The sequence below is a fragment of the Monodon monoceros genome, unplaced genomic scaffold, assembly GCF_005190385.1.
Source record: "Monodon monoceros isolate NGI ecotype Baffin Bay Population unplaced genomic scaffold, NGI_Narwhal_1 Super_Scaffold_21, whole genome shotgun sequence".
Lineage (NCBI taxonomy): Eukaryota > Metazoa > Chordata > Mammalia > Artiodactyla > Monodontidae > Monodon > Monodon monoceros.
Genome location: NW_021703778.1, coordinates 32,208,561 through 32,222,557, shown reverse-complemented (window position 1 = coordinate 32,222,557; position 13,997 = coordinate 32,208,561).

Sequence of the window (13,997 nt, the reverse complement as noted above, 5' to 3'; positions counted from 1 at the left end):
GAAAAGTAATCACAACAAATTGTGATTTTTTGAAGCTGGAAAATACTACCAACGTCACAAAAATCAGAACATAGTATTTTTATTAACAGAATGTCTGACATCTTTAAAATACTTCTGCCTGCATAATCTTTGACAGCGTCTGCATAGGACAATAAGTTGATGAGATCAATTTTTTTGGTAGGGAGAATATAGAGATAAATCAGTCTTTCCTCCAGCATGGTGGATAAGAACAAAAGTTTTTTGTCGTTTGATAATGTCACAACTTATTATTTGCAAAGTCAAATAAAATTTTAGGATTGTTACCTCTTCGGGAAAACTATCAAGGATAGCAGGGAAGTCCCTTAAATTGTCTTTATTATTTTATTTTATTTTTTTAACATCTTTATTGGAGTATAATTGCTTTACAGTGTTGTGTTAGTTTCTGCTGTATAACAAAGTGAATCAGCCATATGCATACATATATCCCCTAGTTTCTGCTGTATAACAAAGTGAATCAGCTATATGTATACATATATCCCCATATCCCCTCCCTCTTGTGTCTCCCTCCCACCCTCCCAATCCCACCCCTCTAGGTGGACACAAAGCACTGAGCTGATTTCCCTGTGCTATGCGGCTGCTTCCCACTAGCTATCTGTTTTACATTTGGTAGTGTATATATGTCCATGCCACTCTCTCACTTCTTCCCAGCTTACCCTTCCCCCTCCCTGTGTCCTCAAGTCCATTCTCTACGTCTGCATCTTTATTCCTTGTCCTGCTCCTAGGTTCCTCAGAACCTTTTTTCTTTTTAGATTCCATATATATGTGTTAGCATATGGTATTTGTTTTTCTCTTCTGACTTACTTCACTCTGTATGACAGATTCTAGGTCCATCCACCTCATTACAAATAATTCAGTTTCATTTCTTTTTATGGCTGAGTAATATTCCATTGTATATATGTGCCACATAATCTTTATCCATTCATCTGTCGACGGACACTTAGGTTGCTTCCATGTCCTGGCTATTGTAAATTGAGTTGCAATGAACAATTTGGTACATGACTCTTTTTGAATTATGGTTTTCTCAGTGTATATGCCCAGTAGTGGGATTGCTGGGTCATATGGTAGTTCTATTTGTAGTTTTTTAAGGAACCTCCATAGTGTTCTCTATAGTGGCTGTATCAATTTACATTCCCACCAACAGTGCAAGAGTGTTCCCTTTTCTCCACACCCTCTCCAGCATTTATTGTTTGTAGATTTTTTGATGATGGCCATTCTGACCGGTGTGAGGTGATACCTCGTTGTAGTTTTGATTTGCATTTCTCTAATGATTAGTGATGTTGAGCACCTTTTCATGTGTTTGTTGGCAGTCTGTATATTTTCTTTGGAGAAATGTCTATTTAGGTCTTCTGCCCATTTTTGGATTGCGTTGTTTGTTTTTTTGATACTGAGCTGCATGAGCTGCTTGTATATTTTGGAGATTAATCCTTTGTCAGTTACTTCGTTTGCAAATATTTTCTCCCATTCTGAGGGTTGTCTTTTTGTCTCTTTCATGGTTTCCTTTGCTGTGCAAAAGCTTTTCAGTTTCATTAGGTCCCATTTGTTATTTTTGTTTTTATTTCCGTTTCTCTAGGAGGTGGGTCAAAAAGGATCTTGCTGTGATTTATGTCAAAGAGTGTTCTGCCTATGTTTTCCTCTAAGAGTTTTATAGTGTCTTGGCCTTACATTTAGGTCTTTAATCCATTTTGAGTTTATTTTTGTATATGGTGTTAGGAAGTGTTCTAATTTCATTCTTTTACATGTAGCTGTCCAGTTTTCCCAGCACCACTTATTGAAGAGGTTGTCTTTTCTCCATTCTATACTCTTGCCTCCTTTATCAAATATGAGGTGACCATATGTGTGTGCGTTTATCTCTGGGCTTTCTATCCTGTTCCATTGATCTATATTTCTGTTTTTTGTGCCAGTACCATACTGTCTTGATTACTGTAGCTTTGTAGTATAGTCTGAAGTCAGGGAGCCTGATTCCTCCAGATCCGTTTTTCTTTCTCAAGATTGCTTTGGCTATTTGGGGTCTTTTGTGTTTCCATACACATTGTGAAATTTTTTGTTCTAGTTCTGTGAAAAATGCCATTGGTAGTTTGATAGGGATTGCACTGAATCTGAAGATTGCTTTGGGTAGTAGAGTCATTTTCACAATGTTGATTCTTCCAATCCAAGAACATGGTATATCTCTCCATCTGTTTATATCATCTTTAATTTCTTTCATCGGTGTCTTAGAGTTTTCCACAGGTCTTTTGTCTCCTTAGGTAGGTTTATTCCTAGGTACTTTATTTTTTTGTTGCAATGGTAAATGGGAGTGTTGCCTTAATTTCTCTTTCACATTTTTCATCATTAGTGTATAGCAATGCAAGATATTTCTGTGCACTAATTTTGTATCCTGCTACTTTACCAAATTCATTGATTAGCTCTAGTAGTTTTCTGGTAGCACCTTTAGGATTCTCTGTGTATAGTATCATGTCATCTGCAAACAGTGACAGTTTTACTTCTTCTTTTCTGATTTGTGTTCCTTTTATTTCTTTTTCTTCTCTGATTGCTGTGGGTAAAACTTCCAAAACTATGTTGAATAATAGTGGTGAGAGTGGGCAACCTTGTCTTGTTCCTGATCTTAGAGGATATGGTTTCAGGGGTTGTTTTGTTTTGTTTTTTAAATTTGTTTATTTATTTATTTATTTATTTATTTATGGCTGTGTTGGGTCTTCGTTGCTGCGTGTGGGCTTTCTCTAGTTGTGGCGAGTGGGGGCCACTCTTTCATTGCAGAGCACGGGCTTCTCATTGCAGTGGCTTCTCTTGTTGCAGAGCACGGGCTCTAGGCACGTGGGCTTCAGTAGTTGTGGCTTGTGGGCTCTAGAGCGCAGGCTCAGTATTTGTGGCTCACGGGCTTAGTTGCTCCATGGCATCTGGGATCTTCCCGGACCAGGGCTCGAGCCCTTGTCCCCTGCATTGGCCGGTGGATTCTTAACCACTGCGCCACCAGGGAAGCCCAATAGTCTTTAAAGTCTATTTTGTTTGATATGAGAATTGCTATTCCAGCTTTCTTTTGATTTCCATTTGCATGGAATATCTTTTTCCATCCCCTCACTTTCAGTCTGTATGTGTCCCTAGGTCTGAAGTGGGTCTCTTATAAACAGCATATGTATGGGTCTTAAATTCTCTTTAAATTGATGGCTCCCATTAACAACTTTGTTACCGATAGATTTTGGTAACAGCATATTGTAAGGTTCACATTATCTTTGTCAATGTCAGTATTTATTCCAAATCAGAAAGCAATTTAAATCTTTTCCAAATATTTTCATATGATTGCTCCTCTTCATTAATTGGATGATCAAAACGTCCAAGAACTAATTCATGGCCTGTACTGAAAATTCATCTCTTCATCTTAATGAATTATATGCTTTAATTCACTCCCCAATGCCAGAATGATTTCTGTTAATTTTGTTGTTCATCTTTAAAGCTTTTGTTCCATATTCCATTTATTTTTATTTGAATATTCTCTCCGTTCTTTAATTAACTAATTGAATGATGTCAAAAGAAGGATACCTTCCTATATGTACAAATCAGGAGTCTGTGATTTCTCATTTGTTTTACAGAAACATTCCAAAATGTCTTTTCAAACTACAGTTAAAATGGTGTATTTGAGTTTTATTAAATTGTTAAATAAAACTTTTGTATCTTGTATCAGTGTTTGAGTTCCTCTTCCAAATCTTAAAAAATATGTTTAGATTCCTCAAAACATCCCGAGCCCACCTTGCAAGGACTGAAGCGTACATTTGGGGGTTCAAACCAAGGAGAACTTGAGTTGGGGGTACATTTAGTTTGTGCTAGTAAGGTTCACTATCAATCTGATGTAGAATTAAGTCACTGCAAGCTGTCTCAGTGTAGGGGGCCTTCCAGGAATATCCCCCTGGCAGCTGCGCCAGCGCTCTCGGTTTCCTGACCCCAGAGTACAGGGCCAGGGGATGCATCACAATGGGAATGTGTCAGGTGGCTCCTCCAATGCCACGAGGACTGGAAAATAACCGCTCTTTGACAGCAGAATTTGAGAAGTGTTCCGAATCCAACACCATCTCGAGTTATTTCTGCTCTCCCCGTCTTTAGGCATGGTAAGCGACCCCCACTTGGGCAGTGCTGTTCTCACGGGCAATGGCTCGGCCAACAGGAAGCAGAGAACCTGCTGGCGGCACGAAGCAACACCATGTTATGTGGGGAGGGTGCTTTATGGTCCAGCAGACCCTTCGCCACCTTTGGCTCTTGGATTCAGCCCTCACATCCCTGGGAGGCAGTCAGATGACTCATGTAAACTGGTTAACAAGGCCCAGATGCCACGAGTCACCCTCCAGGGCCATAAGAGCTGGGCCCAGTGCCGTCTAGACGATCCTATCAGTTGTCATGGGACCCCTGCGTTGAGACAGTTTCAGAGGATCGGTACCACCCACCCTCAGGGGGCCCCCCTCAACTGTGGGGCCGCTGTCCTTCCCCCCCCAGCCCCCCCAGTGCTCTCCACCTTCAGGCCACAGGGCCCTTTCAGGACATTGTGCAATCTCAGTCGACACAAGTATCTTGACTTCCGGTTCTCTGCTAAACCCAAGAGGACGTCGCCTGCTAGAAACCACTGGGGGCACACAATGAGTAAGTTATCAGCATTAAAGAAAATGGATGGTTAGGGCTTCCCTGGTGGCGCAGTGGTTGAGAGTCCGCCTGCCGATGCAGGGGACACGGGTTCGTGCCCCGGTCCGGGAAGATCCCACATGCCGCGGAGCGGCTGGGCCCGTGAGCCATGGCCGCTGAGCCTGCGCGTCCGGAGCCTGCGCTCCGCAACGGGAGAGGCCGCAACAGTGAGAGGCCCGCGTACCGCAAAAAAAAAAAAAAAAGAAAGAAAAGAAAACGGATGGTGAAAAAGACTTCAATCATGTATACCTTGAGACCATTTGTCCCATGTATTCAAAATTATCTGAGGCTCAGGGGCACAGCAGCATAATTCATCTCTAGCGGGGTCCCCTTTGACATCTCCCAGCTTAAGAGACACCCCTTTCCAGGTGCTGGGCTGCGTAGGGGAAGGGGAGAGGGCTAGTGTGTCCTTTGGGAAGCACGCATCTTAAGCTTTGTGAGCCATGAAATCAGACGTGCTCAGCCCTCTGGGGACCTCATCCCAGACGCTTCTATCCCCGCCCCATGAGAAAGTATAGGAAGACCATTACTGACAACTAATTTCCTGATAATTGACGCTTAACTTCCCTGGGTGGGAGTGGGAGGGGGAGTCACCATGTGGTGCTCAGTCAGGAGGGGTGTCTCCAGGTTGGGGGTCTGGGGTGGGGAATTGATCGGGTCAGATCACAGGACAGGTAGAGTCCATGATGGCCTTGAATGAGGCCGTGTGATCTGGGGCCCTGTGTGAAGTTCCAGTTGCCATGATTTTTAACCCATCTGAAGGAAGAGAATGTGGAATTCACCCCAGGTTGAGGGCTTCTCAGATGGTAACGTGCACACAAATCCCTTGGAATTTTGTGAAGCAGATTCCGATTCAGTAGGTCTGGGGCAGCCTGAGATTCTGCATTTCTCTCCAGCCCTTAACAGCATCATCTAACAGGCGATGCTGACACTGTTCTGGTCCAAAGAACACACCCTGGATCTCGAGGCTTGGTATCACCCTTAGCCCTCCTTCAGATTTCAGAAACGAAGACCCAACGCAGCAATACATAAATAAAGAAACAAACAAATAAATAAATAACATTAAAAAATGGGGGTAATCACAGAGTTGTAGTAAAGAGTGAATGAGATATGTACAAAGCTGCAGCGAATAGCAAGTACCCAACAAATGTTAGTTATCATAAATAGTATTATAATTTAGTATTAGAATCAGAAGCTATACTAAAATTCAATCTGCCATAAAACTGTTCTCCAGCTCCAGGAAGCTGTTTTGGACCCCAAGGTTCATTGCACTCCTGTATCCCTCTCCCCTTTGATATGGGTACTGTTATTATTATCCCCATTTTACAAATGAGACCACTGAGGCTCAGAGTGGTTGATGACTTGCCCCAAGGTCACACAGCTAGTAGATGATGGTACCAGAACTGAACTCAGGCAGGCTGGCCCCAAAGCCCATCCCTCTCTCACACTTATCACCTGTTGACTCTTCAGAAGCTCTGTCAATTGGGATTTGTTCTCCCCATTTTATAGGTGGAGAAACAGGCTCAGAGAAGTACAGCGAATTCCCCAAGATGGCACAGCAAGGGAGAGCAAGGGAGATGGGGCTCAGAATCAAGGCTGACTCCAAAGTCAATGTTTTTCTACTCAAGGTGGGGCCTCAGACCCAGGGCGCTTTGCATCTTCACAAAGCTAGTGCAGGTTGTTTACAAAGAAATGGAGCCTTTTGGAGCGCAGCCCACAAAAGGAAATAAGGTTTGTGCCTTTGTCATCCAACCGTGGTTGCCATGGTCTCTGCGTGCTCTTAGCGATTAATTACCACTATTAATTTCCACCATTACCCGGCTTATTGGATTTCTTCTTTTATGTCTGTTGCTGGCTCTGTGGCCGGGCTATAGTTTAGAGAAAGTGCAGCTGACCCATTGCAGAGGTGAGTCCCAGCACAGTCACCTGCCTGCCCCACACAGTGCCAGAGGAAACAGCCCAAGGCCGGGCACTAGGACAGCTCAGAGAATTGAAATCTCCCAGTAGCCACGCCTGGGGTGGACTTGATGAAGATTTGCCAGATACGGCCAGCTATCGGTCACTTCCAAACAGTGCTTGTGGTGCAGTGTGGGAGAGCCCCGGGCAGGGAGTCAGAAGACCTTGGGCGTCTCCACCGCTGATGAGCTGAGATTGTGTTCTCAGAGCAAACTCCCTGCCACGTCAGCTTCTGCCCCCACCCCCTGCTGCCCGGCCTGGGGATCTGACATCTGCTTACACACAACTTTGGGGGAAGGAGTGGGCAGTGAGGCTCACCTTGACCCCAGCCTTGCACGGCCTCCGGGCTGGGGGTTGCCGTCTGGGCTCAGCGGCTTCGCTCGGTGCTGCAGAACCCGGGAGGACGTGTGGCCTCCATGTCACCCCCACCTTACTGCCAACGCCCTGGTGTGGCGGGATGGGCTGGTGCCACAGGTGCTGGTGGAAGTGCATTCCTGGGACCAGAGCTGGGCCTGGCTGGTGGCACCCAATCCTGAACAGCTAAAGGGAGTAGCGTGAAGGAGCAGAGGCTGCCTGGAGTGAAGGGAAAACCCAAAGCCAAAGCCAGCCGCTGGGACAGGGGCTGGCGGCTTCCCCTGTCCCCAGGTCCGTCCTGTGGAGCCCTGTGGGCTCAGGGCCAGGGAGGGGCTCGGGAAAAAGGCATGCCAGGCCCATGGCAGCCCACAGCCGGAGACCAAGGAGGGAAAATGGGGGGCAGTGGAGATTGACTTTGGCGAGGGAGCAGTGAACCCCTCCAAGGTGGTCCCAGGAGAGAGGGGTCACCTGCCAGCCCAGCATGGTGCCAGGGGAAGCAAAACCACATCTGCCTAATTCCAGAAGAGGTGGTTCCTGTCCTCAGGAGCCCACGGGGCAGCTGGCTGGCAGAAGACGGTGTGGTGCTAGGGGTCCAGAGCAGGGTGTAATCCCAGAGGAACCCAGAGGCAGAGTGAGGGACTCAAACTGAAACGGGGGATCCAAAAGTCGAACCTCAGGCCTGTGAGCTGGTCCACATGGGGTCCGGGGCTCTGAGGTCAGTGTGATCCCAGAAACGACTCAAGTCTGGGGCACCCACAGCCAGGGCGGCGGGCTAAGGGGTGTCTGGTGCTGGGTTGGCTCAGAAATGCAGCAGGCCGGAGTGAACAGGAGCTGGGGAGAGAGAAGGGTGGACTGCCCCCTCCTTCCCCCCAGACACAATAGCCGTCCTACACAAGGAGAGAAGGGTCAGTAGGGATGGCCTGGAAAGAAACACCTCGAAACAGTGGATGTGGGCACCTTCCATGGAGAGGCTCGGCTCTGGGGCCCAGAGAGGGCAAGGAACCCACCCAAGGTCACCCAGCAGGTAAGTGGCAGAGTTAAAGTCAGATCCCACAACACTCGGCCCCCTTCCCTGTAATAATCTGGGATGGGGAGGGCTGCTCTTTCTCTCACACACAGGCAGCAGCGCGGATAAACCCTTACGTTTTAGCCTCACTGCCTTGCACAGAACCTTTCCCTATCATACTGCTCGTGATTTGTCTTCTGACCTTTATTATTAATATTCATTACTTGGAGCAGCCTCTAGCCTCGATCTCAGGTAATGGAGGCCTCTCTCAATTCTGTGAGGTATTTTGTATCCCTCTTTTGTAGATATGGAAACTGAGGCTCAGATATTTACGGTAACTTACTCAAGGTCCCAGAGGCAACAAGTAGCAGAGCCAAGCTTCAAACCCTCCGCTGAGACTCCACCAAAGCAAGTCAGCATATCTACATACCTTCTGCCACCGAGGAGAGACCTGTGACTGTCCTGCTCTGGTCCCGTCCTGGCAGTGCACACAACCAGAACGCAGACTTTCAATCTCTGCTTTTAAAAATTGCTAACCTCAGTGTGAAAAGGCAAACACTCTGATGCCGACCTGCGTGAATGCTGAAAATCCTGGGGATCGGGGAGAAGCATGGCCCCTCTGCTCTGGAGGTCCCCCCAAAACAGAACACTGGCTAGACCTCCCTCAGGTTCAAGGGGAGATAATCCCCTGAAACAGGAAGCATCACCTCCCACCAGTCCACTCCTCAAATTGTCTCTGGAGTGGGGACAGGGGTGGCCAGCCCAGGGGTCTGCACAGCAGAGGGTCTTTCCTCAGAAAGGCTGCGTGTATGGCAGGCACTTAAGGCTTCAGGAAGCCTGCATTCAGTCTGGCCTTCGTGAGGAGGCAGGGTGGCCGAGAGTCACGCTCTGAACCTGCCTTGCTTGCATGTCCGAGGGCAAGAGAAGGACCTGCCTCAGAGAACTGAAACAGGTGTGAGTCAGATGCTGCACGCAAAGGCCCCGGGACAGAGGCTGCCCTGTCTCCTGTGTGAAATGAGAAGAGGCGTGGGAAACAGCCTCAGGGCGAGGTTGAAGATGAGCCAGTCAAACCGTCAAAGATAATAGAGATGTGCCTCCTCCTGAAAAGGGTTTTCAATATCTCTTCTTAAATTTTGAAAATTTATTTCCAATTCCAAAACAACCCTTTTTTTTTTTTTTTTTTGTGGTACGCGGGCCTCTCACTGCCGTGGCCCCTCCCGCTGCGGAGCACAGGCTCCGGACGCGCAGGCTCAGCGGCCATGGCTCACGGGCCCAGCCACTCCACGGCATGCGGGATCCTCCCGGACCGGGTCACGAACCCGCGTCCCCTGCATCGGCAGGCGGACTCTCAACCACTGCGCCACCAGGGAAGCCTCTTTTTTAAAAAAAAATAAAATTTTAAACGTAAAGCATACAGAAGGACACTCACTCAAACGACATTAGTAAACATCGTTGCTAACCCCGCCCCTTCCTTCTGTCTATGAAGCAGGAGGTGCTCCGTCCACCCCCACTCGCTGCCCCAGAGGTAACAACTCTTACACTCTGGGGGTTCTTTCCAGACCTTCTTCTGTGTTTAAATCAACATGTGTTGACATGTGCAGTAGATCAGTAATGGTCAGAGCATTCTAAGTACCTGCTGTCTCTTAGAATAACAACCAATACGCATGTTAAATAAAAAACAAATTCTAGGGATTCCTTGGTGGTGCAGTGGTTAAGATTCTGCCTGCCAATGCAGGGGACACGGGTTCGAGCCCTGGTCCGGGAAGATCCCAAGTGCCGCGGAGCAACTAAGCCCATGCACCACAATTACTGAGCCTGCGCTCTAGAGCCCACGAGCCACAACTACTGAGCCCGCAAGCCGCGACTACTAAGCCCGCGCACCTAGAGCCCGTGCTCCGCAACAAGAGAAGCCACTGCAATGAGAAGCCTGTGCACCGCAGCCAAGAGCAGCCCCCGCTCACTGCAACTAAAGAAAGCCTGCGCACAGCAACGAAGCCTAAATAAATAAATAATTTTTTTAAAACACCTAAAGTTTTAGAATATAAATGTAGAGAAAGAGTTGCCTATCAGTGGGTTGACTCTGTCCAGCTTCCTCCTCCTCTGCGCCCCGGGGCAGTGGGCAGCCGGGACCTGCCGGGAGGGGCTGTGACTCAGTCTGACCACTGACCCAGGTGGGCGGGGGAAGGCTCTCCGGAAACATCAGGAGTGCATCAGGGGAACGTGGCTCATCCATGTGGCATCTGCACCTGCCTCTGGGGAGCTCCAAGAAGTGCTCTGAACTGAGCTGACAGGTCCATTAGTTACCAGCTCTGGCTGCATCTTATGGGGCTGGCAACCCAGCCCACAGCCAGCAGGAAGACACACCCAGATCTGCAAGGATCCTGCAGGGTGAAACAGGATACTGTACCTATGCTGACGATCACAATAAATATCAATGGCTGAGGACTGATACCAGGCCAGGCATTTTTTGGCAGGATTTCTTTTAACCCCACAAGCTCCCTGTTAGACACCTATGACTGAGCCCATTTAGAGCTAGGAAAATTGAGGCTCAGAGGAGTGAAGGCACCAGCCCAAGGTCACATGAATAGGGAGACAGCCCACATTCCCTTCACACTCTCTGTGGTCGGAAGGCACCGTGTGCTGTCTTTTCACATCACCCCATAAGGAAGATACTTTTCTCCCCCACTTGACAGATGAGAAAACTGAGGCCCAGAGAGGTCAAAATTCACACCCTCCCATCCCGGAAAGCCCTGCTCCTCCTTCCTGAACCCCAGAGTGGGGATGGTGCTGGGGAAGTTCAGAGACGGGCAGGTTGCATAACATCCCTCGTTCTCCGCCAAAAGCTACAAACACCCACTTTCCCCATTCACGAATCTGGGCAATGAGTGGTGGGAGCTGGGAAGGATATTTTAAAAAGTTGTCTTCAGTCAGGGAATCTCACAGGATAATTATATAGTGAGGACACCAAATTAGCAGAGACAGGGGACCACCAGCTGCGGCAACCACGCACCACTGCCTACGTCCCCACATTCGTAGCCAGCTCCCGGCTGGGCCAGGCAACTCTCCCTCTAGATCCTAAGTACACACAGGACACACAGAGACCGCTGACCACGAAACTAAGGCCCCAGAGGAGGAGTTCCATCTAGAGGTCACACAAGGACAGGCACAAGACCGAGGGTGGGACCCCCAACCCCAGGCCTCCAGACCCACCCAGCCTCTCCGAAGCCAAGAGCCAGAAATAGACTCTGCTTGGGCTTCAACAGTCCAAAATAAATGTGTGTACAGCTCTTTGAGTTGTTACCATGGTTATAGATAACAAGGGCCAAGGCAAAGCACAGCAAATTAGTTAATGATGAGAGAGAAACTTCCAACAGTGGCACATTCTACACAGATTGCTTTCCTATTTCGGTGGCGAGCCGGACCCCGGTGGCAGGGCAAGTGTTGGGAGTGAGCGGGAGAGTAATTATGGTGGGGGTGAGAGCAGGCCTAGCGAGTTATTCCCCGCTGTCCCCACCCCTCCCAGCTCCCTCCATCACCCAAACAGCATGTGAAAAACCGGAAGGCTCATATGATCTCTTTCAGCCCTGCTTCCCAGGCCAGCCGGAAAGGTGGTGGCTGTGTTCTCTCCAGGACCCACAGGGTGGCAGCAGCTGGCCCTTGGCAGGGTGGGTGGTCAGGTCTGAGTAAGGTGTAGGAAAGGTTAAAAGACTTAAGACTCCCGGGAGGCCTGGGTTGATCACTGGGGGAATTTTCTCTGTGTCCTCAAGCTCCTGAATCACCTGCTTCCTGTCATTATTGTGGCAGTTGTCTGGAAAACCAGCTGCAACGATTCCCCTCCTGCTGCCCAGGCCTCTTTGCAACTGATTTTGCAGCTCCTCCCACTAGGAGGAGGAGTCCCTCTTCCCTCCCCTTGAATCTGGACTGTCCTATTGACTGGTTTCGACCAATGGAATGTGTTGCTGGTTCACGAGTACTAAAGTCCTTTGTCTCTGAGGAGTCTCGTGTCTTCTGCAGTCATTCCCTGAAATGATAACAGGTTAACTTATTAGCATGTGCATAGGGTCAAATCAAATCCAGATCTAACACAAACCGGGCATGCTCCTGCCTCAGGGCCACTGACAGCCTCCATTCCTTCAGCCTGGAACACTTTTCCCTCAGCCGTCACGTGGCTTTTACTCTCTAACTTCCTTCAAACCTGTGTGACTCCTGGTCTTCTAAGAAGCAAATGCTGAGATGGGGTTAATCATGCGAGGTTTTTATTGAGGGAAATGCCTTTATGATGGGAAATAAGGATGGAGCAGGGAAAGATGGGTTGTGGCCTGATGGTGACACAAGTCTGACCCCAAGGGAAGGACAGGAGAGAAGAAACAAGGCAGAATGGAAGGGTCCTAGAGTTTGGCATAGTCTCAGGAAGTTTCAGCAAAATCCCTGAGCCAAGGTTTGCTGACAGGGGGTCGCTGTCTCCCAGGAGAGGGCAGTCATTGGCAGGAAGCATCTGTGGGAGACGTAACCTTCACACAAATGCAGCAGTGGATTTCAAAGCTTAGTTAACTGTGGCCCTCATTCAGGGATGCTCTCTGTAGTAAAAAACCTGCAAGAGTCATTCTATAGCCATTAAACCTGTTCCAATGCCCCTTTCCAACAGGCCTTCCTTGATCATTCCATAAAAAGAGCAAATCTCCCTCTACCATCCCTGTCCTTCTCCCCCACCTTATGCTTTTTTGATTGCACTTGTCACCCACCCACCCATCACATAATTACTTGCTTACTTATTAACTTTCCCATCTCTTGCCACTAATAAGGTAAGCTTCATGGCATGGGAATTTTTGTCTGTTTTTTTCACTACTCTATCCCTAGAACATTGAATAGTGTCCGGCACTCAAAAAAAAATTATTGAATGAATGAACGAAAAAAATAAATGTTTCCTTTTAGGTATTGAAGGGTCACTTTCAATTTGTGTAACCCCACATTACGGACTGAATGTTTGTATCTTCCCAAAATTCACTTGTGGTAGCTCCAAAGCCAAATGTGATAGTATTTGGAGCTGTGGTCACAGGGTTAGATGAGGTCATGAGGGTAGAACCCTCGTGGTGGGACTAGTGTCCTAAGAAGGAGATACACCAGAGAGCTCGCTCCTTCTCTCTTCACACACGCCGAGGAAAGGCCGTGTGTGCACACTGCGAGAAGGTGGTCATCTGCAAGCCAGAAATAAGAGTCCTCACGAGAAACTGAATCAGCCAGCACCTTGATCTTGGACTTCCCCGTCTCCAGAGAAATAAATGTTTATTTTTTTTTTATTTTAAAGCCACCCAGTCTGTGGTATTTTGTTATGGAAGCCTGAGATGACTAAGCCATTCCCAAGCCCAATGTTAGGTCACATGGTGGAGCCTCGGTAAATTTTTCAGACCGCTCTGAATAATGTTCTGAAACAAACATACTTTATTCTCCATAACTCTGTGTGCCAACAGGAAGTGGGGTTGCCTTTCTGCTGGCTGCTGCGAGTTGACGAGGAGACGCGAAACTGCATTTTGCGGCTGGTCGTGGCAGGTATATATGAGGAAGGGAAGGGGGAAAATATTTTTTGGTCAAATATCCCATCCACGTAACTTTCCTCTCAGAAAATTCCTGGGTCATCCTGGACACTTTCACACGACAGTGCCCCGGAAGACATGAGGATAGAGGGAAGTAGGCTGGCTCTGTGGTCTAATCACCCCCTGAGCTCTGGGGCAGTTTTCCCTACTTAGTTGCTATGGCAACAGATTCCAGCTACAGGTGCCCCCCTGTCACCAACACTAGGGCCAGATTTCCACTGCATCTGAACACGCCTGTCAGAGTGGGGAAGGTGGAAACAAACATGGAAAGGCTTTGTGTGGTCTCGGGAAATTCCAGGTGGCGGTTAGGAAGCAAGTCCAGGCTGCAGATCTGTGGACTTTCCCTGCTGGATGCCCAGATCCCTGGGTGTGTGCACAAAACCGCAATG